Source organism: Periplaneta americana, chromosome 15 (assembly GCF_040183065.1).
Source record: "Periplaneta americana isolate PAMFEO1 chromosome 15, P.americana_PAMFEO1_priV1, whole genome shotgun sequence".
In the NCBI taxonomy this organism is placed as follows: Eukaryota; Metazoa; Arthropoda; class Insecta; order Blattodea; family Blattidae; genus Periplaneta; species Periplaneta americana.
The window spans coordinates 12,603,346-12,628,307 of record NC_091131.1 but is presented as its reverse complement, the minus strand read 5'-3'; the positions used below and the strand labels follow the sequence as shown (position 1 = coordinate 12,628,307).

At 35.3% G+C, this 24,962-nt stretch overlaps 1 protein-coding gene across 1 annotated transcript in view; it reads right to left on the bottom strand.

Annotated features, from left to right (window-relative positions):
• Positions 1-572: 572 nt before the first annotated feature.
• The window catches only part of LOC138714649 (uncharacterized), an 80,652-nt gene continuing 56,262 nt past the window's right edge, over positions 573-24,962 (bottom strand). The window contains exon 3 of the mRNA XM_069846705.1: positions 573-24,571. The gene's annotated coding sequence lies outside the window, so the exon portion shown is untranslated. The remainder of the gene's footprint in view (positions 24,572-24,962) is intronic.

The following is a 24,962-nucleotide window of genomic DNA, read 5'->3' as shown; positions in this document are numbered from 1 at the left end:
TCCACTTTTGCAACACTGGATGACATGAACTGCTTGTCTGTAACAGAGGAAGACAACCAAGAGGAAAGGTAAGCCATCTCTTCTTCCAATGCAGTTTTGTTTGTAATTTTATGAATTAGAGAGAAATGATACACGTGTTAATGTGAAATAATAAAAAAATATTGAAATATATAAATTTATTAAATAGAAACTGTAACAGGAACTCTTACATTATTTAAATGTATAGCATACATGCAAAATACTTCATTATTATTATTATCATACGTATTTATTATTCCGTGGATAATATTTCAACTACTACATACCTGTAACTTTGAATTATCTGATTATAATTTGCCATGACAGAAAAGCTTTAACTTATAAAGAATAATAAAAAGAGATACTGAAAGAAAAGAATTCATTTAGTTAAAAGATCTTAAAATAATTAATTAAATCCAGTTTTAAATGATAATTAAATCCAGAAACAAGAGGCGTGTCTTCTAATATAATCTTCATATTAATATTTGAAGTTTATTGCACGCACAGCCTTCTTATCTTTGGTTTATGTAGAAATATTGCATTTGTTATTTTAATAATTCTCTGCTCCAATATAAATCGCGTCCATTTTGTCTTTATATTAATGTTTCATGAAATGCAATATACTTCATCTCTCTATTCAAATATTTCATTCTGAGTGTGAAGAGAACTGGATTCAAATAAATAAAATTCACAGTAAGAGTATATAACAGCTAAAAAAGAGTTTGGGGAAGGAGTTGGGAAAGAGAACATGAAGAAACTCTACTATATACAATGGTACATCTGTGCGTAAAATATATAAAAAAAAATATACAATTTTTATAGAAGAATGTATCTTGTTTAGGAATTTGTATGATGTTGCGTATGTGTCTAAAGCAGACTTGATATCAACATGCTATCCTATGACAAGAGTCGGTTGCAATGTGGAAATTTAATACTGTAACAAAACTCATACCAGATTGTAGGATGAAGAGTATATTCAAACACACCTAAGCTTATACGTGCAAAAGATGTTTTTTTTTTTAATTACTCTTTAACGTTACCCCACATGCTAGGTTTCTGCCCTCAGGGCGAATTACTGCGAATTGACAGACATAACACAGTCCGCTCAATAATTGCTAACAGATTAAGGGAACATGGTGGATACGAAGTATATGAGGAAGTTCAATGGAAGGATCTACACAGCGTGCTGACATCATAATAATTGACCGAGATAAAAAAACTGATCTCATTCTTGACACCACTGTAAGATTCGAAGATTAACTAAAGCAGGTACATGAAAAGAAATACGGTATTTACTTTCCATGCTGTGATGATCTCAGTCATAAATATAATATTCAAGATTGGAATGTCATTGGACTTATGTTTGGTGTGTGTGAAGAACAATTCCCAAATTTACATTGGAGATCCTCAGAAAATTAAAGGTTCCTCAAAAGACTCTTCAGACAATTGCATCAACCATTTTAAAAATCTTCATTGAACATAATCACCATCTCAATTCATCTTTATAATATTCAATGTATATTATTAATGAGTAGTTTAATATCAAAGACGGACATCTGTCATCTCCATAGTTTTGATCTAGAGGCAATTTTTTAATTCACAGTGTTCTTTCTAATATTTAACACAATTTATTTTATAAATGTAGTGTTAGAGTTTGCATGTGGTTTCACTATGACTGGAAAGAGCATGAAAAATTGTATAAAAATCCACAGCTATCTAAATTTCGATCTGAGGTCAGATGTCCGCCTTTGATATTAAGCTACTAATTTATTTTCAATAAATGTTTATCGTTTTGATAGCTACCAAATCTTGTTGCAGAACATTCTTTTTTAAAAATTTCATTATGTATGACCATCCGAGGTCAACAAAGAAAAACAACAAATTTATGAGCCTACTATTCTGTATTTTCGAGAAAAATATCAGATGGAAGGCACCTGGGAAGTACATGGTTTAATGATCGGAGTGAGGGGCACCATCCCACGATCAACTGTAAACACTATCAAAACATTTGGAATCCATGACATCATTCCAAAAATAATTACTTCAACCATTAAAGGATCTGTGGCAATTCTGAAAAATCATTTATACGGAATATCATAATCCCCCCCCCCTTTTTCTATTCGTTAGTGTGTGATTGTTACAATGTATGTACAAATTTATTATTTCTTAAATTTAAGCTCCTAGTTCACATTTCAATTTGACTCATCTATTTTACTGTAATCATTATTATTCTTATATGTGTGTTATTCTGTGTTTTTGGCAACCCAGGATGCCTGGGCAGACTATTTCTTGAAATAAATTATATATCTATAATTTACATTTTCTTTTTTGTTCATTTGAATTGATTAGGATGCCGATATTTTAAATCCAAGATTTGGACGGCTATCATTTCGATGAAGACATTTTAGGCTTCATTCCTATCCATCAGGTCAACTCATTTGCAATAATTTGCAAGACAATTTAGACTAATAATAACTGTTAGGCTACAGTGACTTATATCAAACAACTTGCAATTGAATGAATGGAAAAACAACAACAGATAGGAAATTAAAAGGAAATAAAAGCACAAAACATAACAAACAAAAAATGAACAAGATATGTTGAAATCTAATCTCCAAACCTTACAACTTCGTATGAGTTACATTACACTATTTCGTTTGCACACGGTGACTCAACCTTTGAGCGATATGAAACTCAATAATTATCATCAGCTTACTTCTAAAATCTCTTACGACCAATTTTTTTCCCCGAATGTTGTATTGTGGGTGAAGTCCGTACATACCGGGTTACTACTAAAGAAGCAAGATACTTTCAACATTGTATAAAACAAAAACTGTGATATCGATATGCATTTTGCACTGTTAGGTTGAGGAACTGTACAAGTTTAGATAAAACAAACTGTTTGTACTACTGCATTGATTGTTGTACTGGTGCAAGCATAATAGCTAAGATGGTGAATAGAGACAATGTCCAATATACACTGATCAAAAAAAGTTAAGCATATTTCCAGTTTACCTAATAATACCTGATATTTATGTTTCTTTTGGTTTTATGTGGCATGTATATTATGTTTACCAATTCAGACTCTTTCATTTGTTTTATTCTGCATCAATAGGTAACATCCAAATCACGGCTATTAAACAAAGCCTGTAATTCGAGCAAAGTTCAATCAGTGTCGTTTTGCTTCATAGTGCAGTACAATGGCTCGGAACACCCTTACAATGGCAGACCGCATCAAAATCATCACTTTGATGGAACAAAACATGAGACAAGTTGATGTTGCTAACATCCTTCATGTGAATCAGAGTATTGTCTCGAGACTGTGGAGAAAGTTCCAGGAAACCTAGTCAATAGCAGATCGACCTCGCGAGGGCCGTCCACGCAAAACAACACCAGGTCAGGACCGGTATGTAAGGTTATCTGCACGTAGGAACCCTATAGCCTCAGCTACAACTCTGCGCCATGACCTGCGCGAAGCCACTGGTGTTGTTGTAAGTAGCCAAACTGTGCGCAATAGACTTCATGACATAGAGTTGTATGCTCGAAGACCACTCAAGACTCCAGCACTCCGTCCACATCACAAGGGTGCTCGTGCAAGATGGGCTGGAGCACATGAGAATTGGACACGAGACCAATGGACCAGAACTTTATTCTCAGACGAAGTGAGAATGGGCCTACACCCTGACAACAACTCTATTTGCGTATGGAGACGAACAGGGGAACGAAATCATCCCTCAATGACCGTGGAACGTCACCAACAGTTTGGTGGTTCAATCTTGTTTTGGGCAGGTGTCATGTTTGGCCGCCGCACACCATTGGTTTCAATAGAGGGAAACATGACTGCTGCCGTGTATGAGAACAACATCCTCCAACCCATAGTAAGTGGTTTTGCAGAGACTGTAGGAGAAGGGTTCACTCTACAGGACGATAATGCTCGGCCTCATCGTGCTCATAGTGTGCAGCGGTATCTGGTAGAACATGGGATCCGAAGAATGGATTGGCCAGCATGCTCACCGGATATGAACTGCATAGAGCATGCATGGAGCTTTCTCAGGAGAGCCATTTCCAATCGTCCACATCACCCATTAACGATTCAAGAACTCAGGAATGCTGCCTTGGAAGAATGGGACAATTTACCTCAGGAGAGCTTAGATGCATAGGTACTGAGTATGCCCCGTCGCATACAAGAGTGCCTCAGGGTTCGTGGAGGACCAACACGTTATTAAACAGGGTACTGAAAGCACCATTTCCTTTTCTTTGATGATGTACGAATTTCAACTTCCCTTATCTTTTCCGTTGATTCCAAACAATGCAACTTTTTCATTTCATATTGAGTCCATTGTTAACAAATAGTGTATTTCTACTTTTAAGTTTATTCTGTGGAACCAAGAAACCCAATTATAATTTATATATTTTATTTTAATTAATAAAAACCGTTATATGCCTAATTATGCTTAACTTTTTTTGACCAGTGTAGAAAGGTTCAACATACGAAAATATCAATATGCTTTTAATGTTTGGATCCTTTCGTATTCTATGCTACTGAAAAGGTCTGTTACATAATGTCCAATTTTTCATAATGTCCAATTTAAAAATGTCAACATAGTAATTAAGAACAATGACCAAAATGTTCATGTGATTGTAATGTCCAAGGTACGAAAAAGTCCAATATAAATATAAAAACACAATTACTCACACAACGATCTCTGTAATCGATTACGGAAACACTAGGTAACATAATTTGGAGCATTTTCAGGCTCATCCGGGTTACTGTATAATTTGAGATGATATGAAATCAGCGGCGGTTCCTCTATATGAGCACAGGAGCACGTGAACACCTTAAAAACCAACAATAATTAATCATACATATTACTGTATAAATATTATTACATCTATTACTTTCCAATGTGCAATGACGTTCCTACATTTTTCGTCTCGAGAGAATGTCCCGTTCGTGTGTCTTTAAATCTCCATTGGACAGGTTGACAGCAGCTCGCACAATTTTTCTCTAGCAGGGTGAAATAGCCTGAGGCGAGAATATTTTCTGGTTTGTTACAATAGCTCTGCTCGCACAGGTCTTAACGTGCTAGTGACAGAGAAACAGAGATGCTCCATCTCCCTTGGGTCTGGGATCGTGTTCCTTTCTCCCTCTTTCCTCGTTTTCTCTCTTTACTATTTCTTTTCAAAATACTGTTACGCACGGGAGCTGATTCTGTTGTCTTTTGTTCAGCAAAGTAAGGAAAATACAATCTGCAATGGTGCGTATTTAAAGTTGAAACAGTAACACTTGAAGTTTGGAGACGGACGTGTGTGAAATTGTGTGTTAAATTAATGGAACATTAAAACATTCCTCCGCACCATGAAAAAAAAAAAAAACTTGTCAACGACATTAGAGACTTCAATAATAAAGTTATTGATAAATTTGCATCTCTCAAAACTAGGCGCATGGTGTTTCTCTACAAATAAATCTAGATCTTCAACACCATCTACAACAGCAGTGAAGGTGAGTCCTATGAATTAATTTTACTCTACTCTTGTTTAATGTTTTTAATTTTGGTTTATATGTGTAGATTTGGTACATGCATATTAGAATTGGTTTATTTCTGACGTGTGACTCAGCTATACGAGAATATATCAGTGTGTTCATTACTCATTTCTTTTTGTGAACACCCATCCAAGAAAGGCACGAGCCGCCACTGTATGAAATTGCTCTTCAATTGTCTGTTGGTTCCCTACATACCCCATATTTAGGAGCTGTTTTATATTAGTGTGACCTGTGACACTTGGACACGTGCTTGGACAATGCCCCAAAGGCGAGCTGCTGATCAATGCTAGACATCATCGTGTACGACATGCTTTGGCGATATCGTTAAAAACTTTAAATTAGGAAATTAATGAGGAAGTACATTGTGTATCATCAGATGGTTCTTTTAGACGGGCAGACATTATTGCTATCAACGGACGCTTAAAACGGGCTCTTGTTCTTGACCCTACTATCCGTTTCGAAAGAAACCTAAATCAGGCCACCGAGGTTGATATTGAGAAGAAAACCATATATGAACCTTGTCTGCCGCATCTTTCTCAAAAGTACAACGTCCCTCTTAAACAATGGTCCGTCATTGGTTTGCTGTTTGGCAGTAGAGGTTCAATCACAAAATTCACGTGGAATTATCTTAAGGAACTTCACATTCCTTTTGATTCTGTAATGTCTATTCTTATAAATATTATCAAGGATTCTCTTCAAATATTACATCATCATCTCTATTTCAATTAATCAACTTATATTTGCCTTCAACAATTAACTTTCTTTTTTCTTTAATGTATCACATCACATTATTGTACATGTTTATTGTATTCAGAACCCTTGTGGTCACTCAAAAGTCTTTGAGCTGATGTCTATAATTTAGAAATCTAAGACCATGGTTTCTGTTCGGCTCTGTTGCTGTTTGAGACGTTCAATAAAATGCCATATATTTACATGATAAATATCAACGAGAGTAAAACAAAATATATGGTAATCACTAAAACAAAAAGGATTCCCAACAGCCTTAAAATAAAAAATTATACTTTTGAAACAGTCAGTCAGTTCAAATACCTTGTTGTTTTGATAGACAATTCTAATGATAGAAAACATGAAATACTTAACAGACAACATAATGCAAACAAAACTTTTTATGCTGTTCACAAATTATTATCTTCCCGGTTTTTAACCAGAAATTTAAAAATCATTTTGTACAAAACACTAATCTAACCTGTACTATTATATGGATAGGAAACATGAAGCTTAACAAAAAAAGAAAAACATAAATTAATGGTTTTTGAAAACAAAGTGTTGAGGAAAATTTTTGGTCCAATTTTTTACCCATTTCAAAACAAGTGGAAAATTCGACATTGTAATGATATTCACAAACTTTATAATCAACTGTCAATTTTAGATTTAATACAGACCAGAAGATTAAATTGGGCAGGACATGTTATACGTATGGATGACTGCAGCAGCATAAAACAAATATATATGAACACCACAAGGCCACTGGGAAGACCTCGAAGTAGATGGAAAGATGAAAGTCAGAAGGAATGCATGGAAATGGGAATTACCAACTGGGAGGAACTAGTAAAAGAACAGAGTGAAAGCGTTTTATGAAATCGATACGAGTCGACATGCTCCATAATGTCCTTTGATTGATTGATTATATTTACATAAGTTATATTATTGCATATTGCACTGTCCTATTATTGGACCTTTTAGTATATCGGCCCTATTGCATTTTGGACCTTTTCGTATATTGGACATATCACATTTTGCTTTTTGGGCACTTACTGCTTGGACTAAATTCCTTTAACATTTTTGACTAGATCTTTTCTGTCTGTGGATATTTTAAATTGAACGAAATTACCTGTAACCAGCTAAGATAGCTATCCGTGATATCAATATGCATTTTGTTCTGGTAGACTGAGAACTATACAAGTTTAGATAAAACAAACTGTTGATACTACTGCACTGATTGTTGCGCTGTTAGGTTCAGGAACTGTACAAGTTTTAATAAGACAAACTGACTGTTGCACTGGCAAAAGCATAATAGCTAAGATGGCTGTGATATTGACATGCATTTTGCACTGTTAAGTTCAGAAACTGTAGATAAAGGAAACGTCATCTTCCAACAGGATGGAGCACTGCTCCACTGGCATCAGATTGATTATGGAACCACACTCTTGCACGGTGGCCACCCAGGAGCCCTGATCTCACACCATGTGATTTTTTTCTTTGGGGTTTTGTGAAAGACGATACGTTTTGAAGTAGAATGTCATCAGTCAGCCGAGGTCCACCTTGAGAAGAAGTCGATCTATAAGCCTACAGTCAACTATTTCAAGCTGAAATATGCCTTAATTCACGTTGAGGTATTCGGCTTGCTCATAGGTGCTCGAGGGACTATACCAGCTTTTTTCGAAGAATTTCGACGGCAGTTTGCTCTGCCAACATCTCTGAGGGATGACATTGTGATAATTGTGTTTAAAAAATCCTGCCAAATCCTAATTAATCACATGGTGCTACATTAATAGCAATTGTAATTTTTCACGCCCTTTTCTTTGTTTCCCTTCTTTAAAATTTAATATCTATGTTTACATATGTATCATAATTTTTTTTGAGGATATACTGAGTCCGTAAGGGCTACCCTCAATGGGGGCAGTTTACTATTATTATTATTTTTACACCAGGTTTGGATTAAGCTAAACTATTGCCTTAATAGCCTATGTGCCATGTGATATAAGAGGCTCATATTGAACATCTGAGAGTTCCCAACATAAACTTAAAGAATTATTTTATAGAACAGTGAAAACTGACGCCTGGTAACATTAATAGTTTAGGATTGATAAAACATTGAAATTGATAAAACATTGAAAGTGTTTATTTCTTTTGTGGTAACCCTGTATTTATGAATCACATCTGCTATTAAATCCTAACCTTAAGTCTACAGTGTTTAAATATAAACTTAACACTGCATAACACAAATGAGGCTATTCTATTGTGGGCTGTTTAAGCCAGTCTGCTGCTGAAGAGACATATCAACATCATAATACCCTCCATTATTTTTGCAGTAACTCGTAAGAAAACTTCTAAACATTACACGCAACTTTCAGTTGCAAGAATATTAATATAATTTACTTCATTTTCCAATTACGTTCATTTTGCATGCATACACAGAGGTAGGGAAACAAGACTTCATGTGGAATATACTGGTAATCACTGGCTTTACTTAAAATACTAAAGAAGCTAAATGAACATTTTTATGGTAAAGATTTTAAGTCTGCAACATGGAATAGTTATGACAGTGACAAGGAAATGAATTTGTTAAAGCCACACTGACACAATATGATACAATCACAATGAGTTTGCTCACATGGTCACTCAAGACACTATTCGTATCGTAGCAACGGATGCCAACATCTGATACACGTGGACTAGGACAGTGCTCAACTTCCATGAGTACGACCAGACACGTATATGAATTTAAAATGACAGTGTCAATCTGTATGAAACAGAAAGCGATATGGAACTAAAGACTGTCTGAATAAAAAAACAAGGACTTCTGCATTAAAGTGTAAACCTCAAAAAGTAAATTGTAGGTTAGATTCAGTGCCAAATAAATTTAATCTGAACTATTCAGTACTTTACAAATCTGGCTTTCAGGTAATAGCTCCCTGTAAAGCAGGTTTGAATAATTTCAAGGGAAAATTGTTCTGGGGCTGGGTATCGATCCCGGGACCCTTCGCTTAGCACACGAATGCTCTACCGACTGAGCTATACACGACGCCATCACAGTGACGGTTCCTGGGGTAGCTCAGTCGGTAGAGCATTTGCAATCTAAGCAAAGGGTCCCAGGATCAATTTTTCCTTGAAATTATTCAGTACTTTGTTTATTCTATAATTCACATGTACAATATAATAAACCCTTTCCTTGCCTTTATAACCGTGACTCATCGGTTCATTGAAAAATAGACATTCCACGGGAAAATAAAATAGTTCTTTTTTTCTCAATTTCTATAGAGGTTAAGGCAGCAATAATTTTACACTGTAATTTATGTAATATTAAGTTTCAAAGCTTCTGTCATAACAAACTGTTGATTGGAGACATAATTACGTACAGTCTTAGAAACAATTGATGGCACACAGATATTTTCAAAGTCACAGAAAGGAGGCACTGCACATGATCAGAGGACAAGTGATCAGGTTCACAAGTGAACCACTAGTTGACGTAATAACATTCATTCTGTTTCGTTGATGTCAGCCTAAGTAGCTAGAACAAGTGCCAGGGAAAAGAATTTTGTGTAAATTAGTAGTGCAATGAAGACTGTGACCACCTCTCTGGTATTGGGGTCAGCATGCTGGTCTCTTACGCAGAGGGCCCGGGTTCGATTCCCAGTTGGGTTGAATTTCCTGGTTGAGGTTTTCCAGGGTTTTCCCTCAACTGTAAGGAGAATGTCAGGAAATTCGGACCACAACATCCCTGAATATCACCGGCTTCATCACCAAAATCATATTCATAATAAATCAATACACATCTACAGTCACCATCTAGTTCACAACAAAAGAACCAGTCTCAACAATAGTGCACAGGCCTTCGGATTTCACCTAAAAGATTAACTCGCGATATGATCAAAGATGTTAAAGCGAGTATATATATATATATGTATATATAAAAAAGACTAAACGAAACAAAAGAGAGGAAAAAAAAAAGAAAGAGGAAGAAAAAAATAATTCCAAGAAATGTATGACAGCAGGCTCGAACATACCACTGATTGCATGGGAAGTAGATGCTCACTCCACTATACTAAAACCGTCCATGATAGAAATGGTCTGTATGAAGCGATTCAATACTCCAGGACTTACTTGAATCATGAAACTGCAGTATAACTTGATTTAGTTTAAATTAATGAGACACGTTTTGCATTAGTTGTGAAAATAAAGCATCTTGTTATGCCCTGTCATTTATAAACGAAGTAATGGGGTGTGAAAATCATTATTCATTTGCTATATGCGACCTACTTCTGTTAATATATTCCACAACTTGGTCGACCTGAAGATGCCAGATGGTGATAAAAGGCAGTAGCATATGGACAAGGTATTAGGTCTACATGTCTTTTACATTTTTGCATTAATTTGTTTGTCTCAGTTTTATTTCGGGAAGAAAATTTATCTCCCAAGTAGTATATATATATAAATGGTTCTCATTCTCCAAGTAGACCCAAGTATTAACCCACAGATGTTGGGAACAGCACTAAGAGATGCTTACAGCTGCCCGACTTCAAGTCAAAGGAGAGAGCACATATACAAATTTACTGGTGTGAATGACTCTTCAATACTTAAATTTTTTTCACCACCAAGTCATGCCAACAATTGTTTCTAAGACTGTACCTATGTAAAAATTAACTTATCGTAAGCTGTAGTTTTTGTAGTCTGTATAAGTTTATGTATCAAGTGTCATTTCATCTAAAGTAAGATGAGAGTTTTTACGGCCTATTTGAGTATATGTCATTTTGTGTTTTTTTTTTTTATCTTCAAGTAAAGATGCATTAATATTTAGTAAAAATAATTAGGGAACTTTGGTTCCAGAATTAAAGCTGTTGTCTAGTGCCTTGCATTTGGCAATGAAGCCATTAGCAGTCCAGAATTAAAGTTAAATTAGTACATGCACCCAATTTCTTGTGCCTTAGAATCCATTTGCAGGTCTTATTTCTTCTGTTTGCTGTCTGAAAGAGTTTTATGTATTTTTAGCTCCTTAATAAACATATCAGTGACATCTCCAATACCCTGAAGGACCAGATCCGCCATTTTTAAAACAATACGCATCAACCACGTCTACGAGTGTGTTCGTATAAGTGAACTCTGTCCAATTGTAGTTTTATTGTGTCAACGTGGCTTAAGGGCCCATGAGCAAAATTCCATACTAATATATTTCATACATTACATGCAACAATATTCATCTGATAAAAAAGCTATTACAGTACATAATACTTAAAATATTTTAATTACATACTGAAAAATTCTTATAAACCAATACATCATGGCAATGTTTCCATCAGCACTACAATTCTGATTTACAGTACACTTACAATCAACACATTCAAAATGGCACATAATAAAAACCATGTAAATATGAAATAAGATTGTGGAACGAACACTATATTGTTCTTCAGCAATTCCAAGCTAAGAGTTCAGGCATAAGAAATCTAAAATGCTATAATACTCATTAAGATAATTATACAAAAATATGACTGTGAAAACTTACAGTAGGTGCAAGTGTTTATAATCACAACTTAAAAGCTGCCAACATTCATATGAAAAAAAAAAAAAAACAATGGAAGGAAGAATTACACCAGTGTACCCACAGGTACAGAGAGCAATATTAATACACTGTCTTTTGTCTGTAATGTGTTTCATTACAAAATATTACAACAAAAATCCCAATTTTAATTTTTATAAACACAAAATATGGAATAAGTTTATAATACCGTAAAATGGGGAAATACTGGTCAATTTTTAGTCTTTTTAATAACTTCTTACACAAGTTTTTTCGATAAACAAACAAATGCAATATACATTTAATAAACAAACAAATGCAATATACATTTAATAGAGCTTTATACTTCTACAGATGTTATTTGTAACTTTCTTGGGTCCAAATATTGGAGGGGTTAAAAAATGTATTTATTGATCAGTGTTACTGGTACCTCATATGGTACGGTGTTAGATCATTACTGGGGTAATACCGATCATTTATATGGATTATAAAAAAAGTATATTTTCAATATTGTCAAAAATATGAACACAAAATGTTATTGATGTACTGTTAAGTTATTTCAATACATTAATAACGACTTCACTGTGTTAACATAAATTTTTGGTGTTATGTTACCTGATTCACTAGTTTCGATGCTGTTTGTATCATCCACTGATCCTAGTGAGTTCCGGTGCTATCTTCACACAAAAACACATCCACAACACATTTTCAAAACTCAATTGAATTTCATATTTCGGAATAAAGATTTTCCTGTAACATGACTTCCTGAGAGAATTATTGCAATTCAATACTTTCCGAATCTAGAGAGAAGTATTTTAATATATAATCTGGATTGTAGTTGTGTCTCCTTTGAGGACCCAGCAGTTTGTACTGTTGTCACGCCAGGAGAAGGCGGCTGAAGTACTTAGACGGGGCGGAGGGGAAACAGTCCCGCATGCGCAGCGCGCTGTTCACTGCAATATTCCTGTTTCACAAACATCTACTGCACGTGTCTATGAGTCTTTGCGACTTTGTGAAAATAGTAGTGGGGTTTTTACTGCAGTGTTTTATTAGTTTCAACAAGACAATTGTTTTCAGTATACCACAAATGTTGTATTGCTATCCTTTGCTTTTCGTGTTAATAGTGTTGATAATAATACGGTTAATAGAATTTATGTTATTGTATACTGTTATTTAGGTTTATAGCAGTTTTTTGTTTATTGTAAATATGTCGACAAAGAGGAAACAAGGATTGACAATCTATAGCGAAGAAAGGAATATTATTAGAAGTGCAAAATAATTCTGTGATGAAGAAAAAGAACAGTGCCTTTGCATTCCTCTTACGAAACCTATAGCAAAGGTAGAAAAGTACTCTAATCTATCCACAAGAACAATACAGCATATAAGGAATGAAATGAAAGACTGCACAGAAGAAAGTGCGTTGTCGACACCTGAGGGAGAAAAAAAATGTAAATGTCCAGACTACCGAAACGCAAATGTAGATGACTTCGACGGGAGATTGACAAAAAAGATATAATTGAGAATTTTTATTTGAAAAAGAAAGAGGGCCACCGGCGTAGCTCAGGAGGTAGCGCGTTTGCCTGCTGATCTGCAGTTGTGCTCGGGAGTGAGTTCGATTCCCGTTTGCGCTGACTACCTGGTTGGGTTTTTTCCGAGGTTTTCCCAAGCGGAAGGCGAATGTCAGGTAATCTATGGCGAATCCTTGGTTTCATTTTGCCAAATACCATCTCGCCATCATCAAGAAGCTAGTACATAGTTATTACAGTGTCGTTAAATAACCAACTAAAAAAAAAAGTAGTAACAAGCTTTTACCCCTGCTACAAGAGAGAATTGATTTGAAATAAAAGACAACATTAAGACGAATACTGAAGAAAAAGGATTTCAGGTGGAAGAAGTGTGCAGCAAAAAAAATTAAGGAAAACACTGTAAATTGGAATATGTGAAGATATCTACAGCAAATAAGAAAGCTTACGGAAGTGGAAAAACCGATTTTGTATCTGGACGAAATGCGGATAGATAGGCCTACCAATTTAACGTTTCTCAAGTTCTGGCAGGATAAAAATGTTACAGGAGTTTTGACTACTGTAAATGTGTCCAGAACACTCATTGTTGTTCATCAGGATGGGGGCGGTGGGGCTAATGGCTTTGTTGAGAGATTCGAATTAATATACATGGATGGAACATAAACAGACGATTATCACGGACAGATCATACTCCAGAAATTTAAAAAATGTGATAATGATAGTCATAGCGACAGCATCGAAGATGCGGAATCTTTTATGTCTGACTCCGTTCCAGTGTAGCCAAGTAAGTGGACGAAGTTTTCAGGTCAGAGCGTAGCGTAAAGTTCCCCCGTCCCGCCTATCTACTCCTCGCGCCAACTCGTAGCGCGAAGACAGTAGGTACCTAAGTAATGATCGGTGTTACCCCACAAAAGAACAAACTCAAGGCTACAAGGACAAGGTTTTCAAAATTATGATTAATTAATTTAAATATACTATGAAAAAATAATCTAAAAAGGCATTTATAATAATCATTTACTCTTTGTTGCTCACCACACAGCCTAGAAGTTATTTATTGCAGAACCAGAAAAAACCTGATTTTCTTCCATTTTTTGTTGGAATTAATTAACCCTGAGATTCTGTTGAGTGCAGCAATTCTGCTATGATGGATTATTGCTTATATATCTATGACTCTAATTTTATTTAACTTACATTGTTTGAAATAATAATGCATATTTATAACATTTCATTGTTTAAAAGTACAAATGACCAGTTTTACCTCACCATATAAGTATTACCCCACTTTATGGTATATAAGCCACGTCCAGAAAGCATGTTTCCCTGGAGCCATTTAGAGAAAGAAAACACAATTTCATGGAAAGATTTATTACAACAGATACAGCAATTGTAGAGTTATTTTTCAACATATTCCTCACCGAAATTGAGGTGTCATATCGTGGGATAAACTTTTGTATCCCTGTGTCGTAGAAGTCTGCCACCTGGGATCAGAACCAGTGTGTGACAGCCGTCTGCAATTCTATGTCACTGTGAAAATACTGACCGGACAAGAATCTCTTGAGATGTAAGAAAAGATGGTAATCACTGGGAATGAGATCTGGACTGTAGGGTGGATGTTGAAACACCTCCCAGCAGAACTTCTACAGAAGGGTCATCCCATGAGTGGGACATATCAAAATTATGAGACGAAGTGGAAATTGTATTCTAACTATTGCCTATACTGTGTACTTCCTATTTACAAGGATATTTTGGTGGGAAACTGTTTTCCTTATGAAACTTAGCTTCAAGATATTAACTGATGCTTTTTTTTTTTTTTTTTTCCATGTGAATTTCAGTGATTTTGAAGTCAGTATTTCCTTATCTTATATAATGACATAAATAAACTCTTTTAAGATTTGACTTCTCCGCTATACTGGAGAATTAGCACGGCCACTTTGAACCGTGCCGTTACGTTTACCACCAAATTTAAGTAAATACACAATGTCACCAACATAAGAACATGACGTTGGTGTGTGGCGTAGTTGGCGGGAGAAATTTTTTCTCTCTCTGTCTACCTCCTTCGTTCTGAACATTATTGAGAGATAGCACCACTGTTAGCGACAATGTGTATTTGCGTAAATATTGCGAGTAAATTATGACGAGTGCCTTAGATGAGAGGCTCGGGACAGAAACAGTTTTGCTGTAGCACATGCGCGGACCTCTCATGCAGTGGGAGCGTGATCCTTACTTGAATTTATTTTTGCGTGTACTTGCAGATTAAATGATTGAGATCCCTTCTTGCTCCAGTTACAGGCCTTGCATTTACGAAGGTTATGTTATGTTAGCTTAGATTAGGTTAGGTTAGATTAGCTTTGGTTAGGTTAGATTAGCTTTGGTTAGGTTAGATTAGCTTTGGTTAGGTTAGATTAGTTTTGGTTAGGTTAGCTTAGCTTTGGTTAGGTTAGGTTAGCTTTGGTTAGGTTAGGTTAGCTTTGGTTAGGTTAGGTTAGCTTTGGTTAGGTTAGCTTGATTTGATTCGTCCATGTAGTAGTTAAAATTATATAATATGACAGTTTTTGATTCGTAATATTGTTAAAAAATAATAGGCCTATAATGAAAGCGGTGAATAATTTCATGGTCCTTAAATTTTTTTTCGTAAAAGGCTAGGTATTTTTCGATAGGCCAGAAATAAAACAGCAACGCCGTCATAATTAGGTACTTTACGCTTTGGCGAACATTAACCGGAAATTTACTTTCCGTCATTTTAATTGTATTCCGTGAAACACACCTTTTTTCCTGTTAATTTCCTTGTGATAACCTAGTTTATTATCTTATTACATCTTCATTTTCTTTTAATGCATTCAAAAAACCGCCGTTGTACTACATAAAACCTTGAACTAGACTAATGGAGTGAATTATTTAAGAATATAGTCGCGAATTTGACTACCACCATTTCGATTATATTTTGTTTGATACGGCTCGGTACGGCCCGGTGACTAGTGGCCAGCGAGTAGAGTCGACTATCGATATTGGTCTGCCGTGCGTATTATCCAGTTGTTCCGACTTCTCTAAAGCCCAGAGTTATAAAATATAATTGGTAACTTTATACTAAGACAACCATTATATATTTTTTAAATACTAGAAATTGTATGATTTTTTTCTTTGTGTTTGATTTTATGTGTTAATGATACATTTTAATGTCTCCTTAGCATAAATCGTACTTCAAAACAATTTGTCTACTAAGTAATTCTGACCAAGTAATGTGAGTGATATAAATACAGCAGATTTTTCATAATTTAAATATATTCTACAGGAATTTTATTCCCACTCGTTATCACGATCAATGAATCGATTGACAAGTTAAATTGTGACCTAGCCACTGTCTCCACTTGGGCGGCCAATTTCGGACTCGCACTTAACCCAAGTAAGACTCAAGCCATAATTATTGGACATAAGCGTGTAGTTAACTCCCTTAATAACAGTAATCTTTCAGTTGTTACCCTTAACAACACGCTAATCCCTTATTCATCTGTCGTAAAAAATCTTGGCTTCTTTTTTGATAATAATCTAAGTTGGAATTTTCAAGTTAAAGAAACGATAAAGAAAATCTGTTCCTCCTTTCACTCTTTGAGTCGCTTGAGAAACTTCTTGCCCCAGCAACTAAAACTTACCCTAGTACAAACCCTAGTAATGCCGCACTTCGATTATTGTGACGTTTTGTTAAGTGATCTAAGTTCTGAACTGTCAGTCAAGTTACAGCGAGCTCAGAATATGTGCATCAGATACGTGTGCAACATCCGACGATATGATCACATATCACCGTCCTTCGCAAGTATCTCGTGGCTCCGACTTAAATAACGCAGAACTTTACACTCTTTGTCTTTACTCTTTCGAATTCTGCACACCTCAACACCAAATTACCTTTCGTCTCGTTTCTCTTATCTATACTCTAACCACGACGTAAATACCAGATCACTTATCTGTGGCACGCTAAATATACCTCTTCATAGAACATCTTGTTATTCCTCATCTTTTACAATATCCACCTCGCGTCAATGGAATTCCTTGTCACAAAGTATTAGGGGCTGCAAGACAACAAACACCTTTAAGAACAGCTTAAAAGATAACCTTATTAGCATTTCACTCCAATCATACTGATTTAAAATATTACTGACTACACTGTTGCTTTTTTTCTTTAGACATCATCCTGATTGTGCTGCATTTTCAAAATTGTCTCATAATAATCTCTTTCTATTATCTAACATAATTTGAAATATATTAACATTCTATGTATTTTAGTTTAATTCTGCTACCCAGTTTATTTCAGTGTTTAATTAATAGTTCATAGTATTTTGTTGTTTAATTCGTAAATAACTCTTGTATACATGTAACTCTCATCTAAATCAAATTGTTGAATTCTTTGTAAGTTCATGCATATGTATATACACTTTTTGCTGGTTGTGTGGAAGAGAAGGCCTTACGGCCTTAACTCTGCCAGCTAAAATAAATCATTATTATTATTATTATTATTATTATTATTATTATTATTATTACTATTATATTCTGATGTCCAACAGAAAAACCTTATCTTTCCAGTTTTTAAAAGAACAAAGTTTGCCATTATTGTGTATGCATGTACTAGTAATGAGAGTGACAGTACATTTAACATATTTTTCCTTATTAATAAATTATGATTTCTCAAGTAACTGTACACTTATTTTCACCCTTTCTACTGGGCAATGAAATACTTTATCAAATGAAAATATACAATTAAAATCAGGAACTGTATAATTAAGAATGTGTGGTGAGAATTGTTACATTGTAATGTGAGTGATGATGGAATGACCCAGAAGATCTGTTGTGCCCCAAACTGTTTGTTTCTTACACCTCAAGAAATTCCTGTTCAGTCGGCATTTTCACAGAGACAAAGAGGTGCAGATAGCTGTCATGCACTGGTTCCGATCCCAGGTGGCAGACTTCTACGACATATGGATACGAAAGTTGTTCCCACAATATGACAAATTCCTCAATTCCAGTGAGGCATATGTTGAAAAATATGCTCAACAGTTGTTGTATTTGTTCCAATAAATCTTTTCATGAAACTGTTTTCTTTCTCCAAACGGCCCCAGGGAAACTTACTTTCTGGACGCGCCTTGTACTTAGAAATATCTTTCACGTAATTTCTTTCTTTGCAACTGATGAGAAAGTACAAATTGTCAAAAAAAAAAAATTAAAAAATAATAAATCATGTTTCTCAAGTGAAGAAAAATGTCAATTCTAAATCTTTACAGTTCCAACAACTATATCAGTCAAATGACGACTAGCACCACAAAAACATTTGGAGTCACAACCCAGAACCATCTAACAGTACAGAGGGTTGTTTCCGATCTCTGATAACAAATTTGAATGACGTCATGTGCGTCAGGAATCACACCAACAGCTGAATTGCGGCGAGAGGTGACAGACCATAGTGAGTGATTTCATAATCAGAGTGCACGGTGTATCACAGTAGCAATGCCCAAGAAAATCGAGCCTTTTTGGGAGGGGTATGTAACAACCCTTTCCGATGTAAAGTACAGTTACATGAAAATCATAGGAGCCTGCAAAAAAAACGTGGTTTCGTTATTTCCAAGAAAGGCATCCTGTGTGTACTTAATAAGACCGGAAAAGCTCGGATGGGATTAATTCCAGAGTGGAAAAAGCAAGCAAATCCACTCCCTATCACAAGTTTCCGCACCCCTTGAGATGATACAAATTAATTCCATTCAAGCTTTACCAATCTTACGATGAAAGAGTAGTGGAACAGAGAAAAATTCTCTCCGGCGCCGGGATTTGAACCCGGGTTTTCAGCTCTACGTGGTGATGCTTTATCCACTAAGCCACACCGGATTCCCATCCCAGTGTCGGATCGAATCCTCTCAGTTTAAGTTCCACCTCTTGGGTTCCCTCTGGTGGCCGCCCTCTGCACTACGTCATAGACGTCTATGAATGTAGGACTGATGTCCACACATGTGCGGAGGTCCACTCATTATGAGTGACTGGTTGGCCGGGATCCGACGGAATAAGCGCCGTCTTAAATCACGAAGTGATTTACGCATATCATGTATATTATTTTAATGTACCGAAGCACATACGATGTTTCCATGCAGATATTCTGCGTCATCGTATGTGCTTCGGTACATTAAAATAATATACATGATATGCATAAATCACTTTGTGATTTAAGACGGTGCTTATTACGTCTGATCATGGGCCAACCAGTCACTCTTAATGAGTGCACCTACGCATATGTGTGGACATCAGTCCTACATTCATAGACGTCTATGACGTAGTGCAGAGGGCGGCCACCAGAGGGAACCCAAGAAATGGAACTTAAACTGAAAGGATTCGATCTGACACGGGGCTGGGAATCCGGTGTGACTCGGTGGATAAAGCATCAGCACGTAGAGCTGAAAACCCGGGTTCAAATCCCGGTGCCGGAGAGAATTTTTCTCCGTTCCACTACTCTTTCATCGTACGATGATGCAGAATATCTGCATGGAAACATCATAATGAATGGGTTATTTATGAAAGGGCCTAAATCAAGGACATTACAAGACTAAAGCTAGAGACTGCCATGCAACTATTCGAGACAGTGATCACCCCAATCGCTAGCTATGGGCTAGAACTAGTATGGGAGAAGCTTATGGCGAGCGATATGGAGAGGCTGGAGAAAGTAAAAACTAGATTCATGAAGAGGGCACTATGTGCAAGCAAATATACACCGAGTAGAATGGTCTACATGTTGGCCAGAGAAACACCATTCCTGGAGGACCTGCGAATCAGGATGATACTGCCAGCAACAGAACCATACAAGGATGTCGCAAAGAGAAGAAAACAGAAGGAAAGAGAAATAGAAAAAGAATTCTTCGCAACAGACGCCATGACGAACAGGGAGTGGACCAGCAGTAACCAACCACAAAGACATGCTATTATAGGTTTGGCCACGCACGGTTTCCACCATAAATTGTGCAAGACAGTGAAGTTTCACCAACCGAGTGACTTGTGTGAGTGCAAGTTATGTGAACAAAAGTCCGGCAGATATCACTTCAAACAGTGTAGAAGATGGACGGTGTCGTTGAATGACTTGATAAAACAATAATGTGTAATATCAATGCTCTTTCGAGCGCTGTTTACTTATTATTATTATTATTATTATTATATGAAAGGGCCTAAGTCGCTAATTTTGTGAAAATGAGTTTGTAATGTAATAACTGCTCTTTGGGTGTAGAGACATCGATTTAGATATGAAGAGGACTAAGTTTCACACTCTGTAAGGCTTAGTAGAATTTATGATACAATTTTTATTTCAGCCTTAATTTCAAAATTTCGGCCAGTAAGCAGTTTTTCTTAAACTGCTAATAATTTAATATTCAAGACTTAGGCCCTTTCATAAATAACCCATTCATATGTGCTTCGGTACATTAAAATAATTTACCAATCTTATTAAGTACACAGAAGATGCCTTTCTTGGAAATAAAGGCAACCACGTTTATTGCAGGCTTCTTTTATTTTAACTTAGCTGTACTTGGCATTGGAAAGGGTCGTAATTTACCCCTCCCAAAGAGGCTCGATTTTCTTGGGACTTTCTGCTGTGAGTATCATTCAAATTCGTTGTCAGAGATCGGAAACAACCCTGTAGTCTCACACGATGAAAGATTAGGGGGATGAACTTATTTTTCACTTAAATAAAATCTGTCAGCTTCGAAGTCATGTTTATAAATACAGCCTACAGCAATAACCACAGTCTTTGCACACTTCATACATGTCAGTCTTTTAAACTTCATTGGTGTGGTCTGTGGAATATAAATATTATCATGTACGTAACTTAAGAATGAAATCTGATGATTCCCTTATCCTTTCAAATACTTACATTTCTACCTCCTTACAATGAAATATTAAATAACTTGAGCATCACAAGAAGGTATAAACTATATTAAATATAAAATAAAAATAAGAAAATCAAGTAAAAAGTTAGTTATTGGTGCAGATAACAGCTCAGAACAAGTATTATAAAAAGTTTACTTCAATAAGCTGACAGCTTACCAACTTCAAGAAGAAAAAAACAAAAAAGTTATCTTGAAGGGCAAGGTACAGTCTTAAAGTGTTCCGCCAGAAACTACTCCTTTCCTTTCCTTATTTCACAGTTTTAAATTCATTTCCCACATTCTGACGAGCAACAACACCTCAGTTTTTTTCACAAAAATGTCGAGTTATTTCATTCCTTCACACATCCCACTATTTCAACATTCTTCGTTTCTCCAAGAAATAATTCTCGAAGCAAGCCAATGGTAGCAATTCTCTTCATCAAAACATGGTGAGATATAAACCGATGATACTATGATCGCCACCGTAACAAGCAGGCTTAGATTCTGAAGCACACTTGCATCACTTCTTTAAAAGTGATTTCCTGATTGTTCATTATAAATAAATCAAACGTAACTGTATAAAAACACTCACCCATTTAACTGTCACAAAACGCACAATACTCAACACTTCTTTCAACATGAACAGGGCCCACATAAATGTGTGTAACATATTAAGTCTTGATTCTTTCTCCAACCTGAATTAATGTTCATATTCATAGCACTTTAAAAAGTTCAACGCAACATACAAATCTTTAATGAACTCAAACAGAATATAAAAATTCATACCAGCTTGAGAGAGTCGAACCAACCACATTTACCACCTCAAAAGAACATACACTTAGTTCCATTTGCTTGCCTAATTGGAAAACATGGCGCTAGCAGGAAATTATTTTATGAAACTGTTGCTAACATGTCTTAATTTATAACAATAACTTAGAAATTTTGACGAACTGAATAGAAAGCAAAATATTCCTGACATATATGTGGCTGTAAGAATATAAAAATTTCTATCTAACACAGTTTTCAAAATGATGAAATTTGTAATTTGCGAAATGACAGAATCCACATTAAAAATGTGATTGTAAAGAATCACGAGAAGTAAAAAAATTTAAGAAACTTTTGCTTCAATAATTTCTTTGCTCGCAAATATGAAAATTAAATGACAGATAAATTTAAAGCAAAAATAACAACATAGCAAACCTCTGCTATTTAATGTATGAATCCAAGATATTAAATTACATTGTTCTAGGCCAATGACATCTCCATATTAAGTTAGCACAAAACTTATTGCACACAAACAGTTGGAAAATTTTGTAATATCTTGAAAGTATATTACATTAAATACAATGTACAGAGAAAGGTGTGAGAATGGAGGTCAATTTCAGAGTATGTTGTACTAAACAAGCGAATAAATTATACTGCCATATCATCCTACTTCAATTTTGATATAATTACAAACAATTTCCTTCACATTAACAGATCACTTCTCTAAGGTCTACTCTCGCCCTTATAAACCATGACAAAAAATTTATAGATCAGGATCCAAACCTGCCTCCCATTCAGGAAGAAATATCAATACATTTTAACATAAATTTAAAATAAATGATTGGGAGTGGAAAATAAAGACAGTGAAATCTGCCTAAATGACAACAGTAAATACTGTGTTCTTCTGGGTATAGGAAACAGTGATTGAACATTGCCATAAGAAATCTATGTATAAAAACAACGAAGAAATAACTAGGGGTCGAATTCATAGTCGTCACTTATACTACTCATTCATATGCCCTGAGCATTCCCTTGACATCGAAAGAAATATGGCAACATGGCTAGACGTGAGTGCTTTCCTACATTCAATTGTTTTCCAGCGCCTTCAAATTATTAAATTGGCATTATTATCATACACAAATACAGAAGTAAATATTACAGAACTAAAAATTATACAAAATATCGAGAAACATTTTACAGAAGAAAGATATATCTTTTGCTTGCCGAAATTAATTTTCATTTTAATTACAGAACTGAATAAATTAAATTAAATCATAATCATCATCTATTGTATACCGAATCAGCTGATTACAATGCATATGAGGAAACACTTGAGTAAGCTGACAGGCTACCTTATTTGAATAAGTGTTCACTTCAGTGGGATTTATGAATTGGAAATTATTATAAGCAACTGCTTAAGTGTTTCCTTATGATAAGTGTTGACTATGAATTCGGCCCTTAATCAGTTGGCCATGTTTAGAAATTAGCAATTTGTAAAACAAGAGAACATCATGCTTTTACTTAGTAACCATAAATGATGTTCTCTTGTTTTACAAATTGTCAAAGCCTGCTTATTTCTAGACATGGTCCATTGATTAAATTTTTTTTAATACATGTTTTACCATCTGTGGTCATATCACATGTTTAGAATCTGTAGGTTGAGTTCCCGTTTCTATTGTGTTCAGATGGTTTTGCATTCATGTAACTGATTTTAGATTTTGATTAATGTTTATGATATTGGTGACCGAGGCGGTAATGTAAATGGTACGAAAATTTCTAATCTGGCATTTGCTTTTGTGACTGATTACACCATGAAAAATCCCAGTAAGATTGGTCGGCTACAGGGTTTGAACCCATGACTTCCCGAATGCGAGTCTCACATGTTACCGCTGAACCAATTCATTCGGTAGTGATTAAGTTATTTCTTCATTGTTTTTGTACACAGGCTTTTTATGGCAATGTTAAATCTCTAGATCCTATTTTCAGAAAAACACACGCTATATACTACAAGGAGCGATAATAAAGAATGATCACTCTTTTGTAGGTTAACTGAAATTACTGTCTGAATTTTTAGAATTAGGAATATACAGATAAAAGACATGGGCTCTACTTTCTTTTACTATCAATGGAAGAGAATTGATAGGAAATCAAATATTGACACAATGGAGTTGGGTAATACAATACATTAATGTACTTGTCTTCCCTTCTTAGTACATTTCTCTGTACCCCACCTCTCAGGCATCATGGGCTTAAACATGAATGAAAACAAAGTGAAGCTCTCAATAAAACTATAGAGAACAATATTGGTAAGTTACACTGTTAGAGGTAATTATTTAAGAACATTGCCATCCATTACAACCCCTGAAAACAAAGAACCTTTATTTGTTCGTTTAATATTTTAGTTCAGCAATGTAAATACATTTACAGAGGTAGGGTGTGTGCATGGATAGAAGGCTGCCATGTTTGTGTGGAGTTATTTTTACTTGAATACATGTATGTATTCAGAAACTTTTAATACAGGTTTCACGTCCGTACAACTTTATACTGCCGAATTTCAGTTCTGCATCACAAACAGCAAACTCTGAAAACAGAAAAAGAAGACAATGCCCAAAATTCCATACTCAAAAACTTGCTCTACACTTTTAATACTGTATCAGTAATGTGCAAATGAGATATACAGTAATTACGAACAGCAACATTAAATAATAATGTCAAACTGTACCAATTCTTTTGAAGTGTACAGAGGGCTTTCATTTCCAACCCGTATTTAACATTTTTCTGGGGACATAGAATAATTAACCTTAAATGGGGGTTAATACTAAATAAGGGTTTACTATTTTTGTTTAAAAAATGTTGAATACTTTGGCAAAAAATAATTTTATTTGCAAAAAAAGCTACAATAAGTAAATTTTGGGCGTGCAAAATAAAGTAGAAAATATTAAAGGCAAAGCTGGGTGCCAATCAAGTCGTCG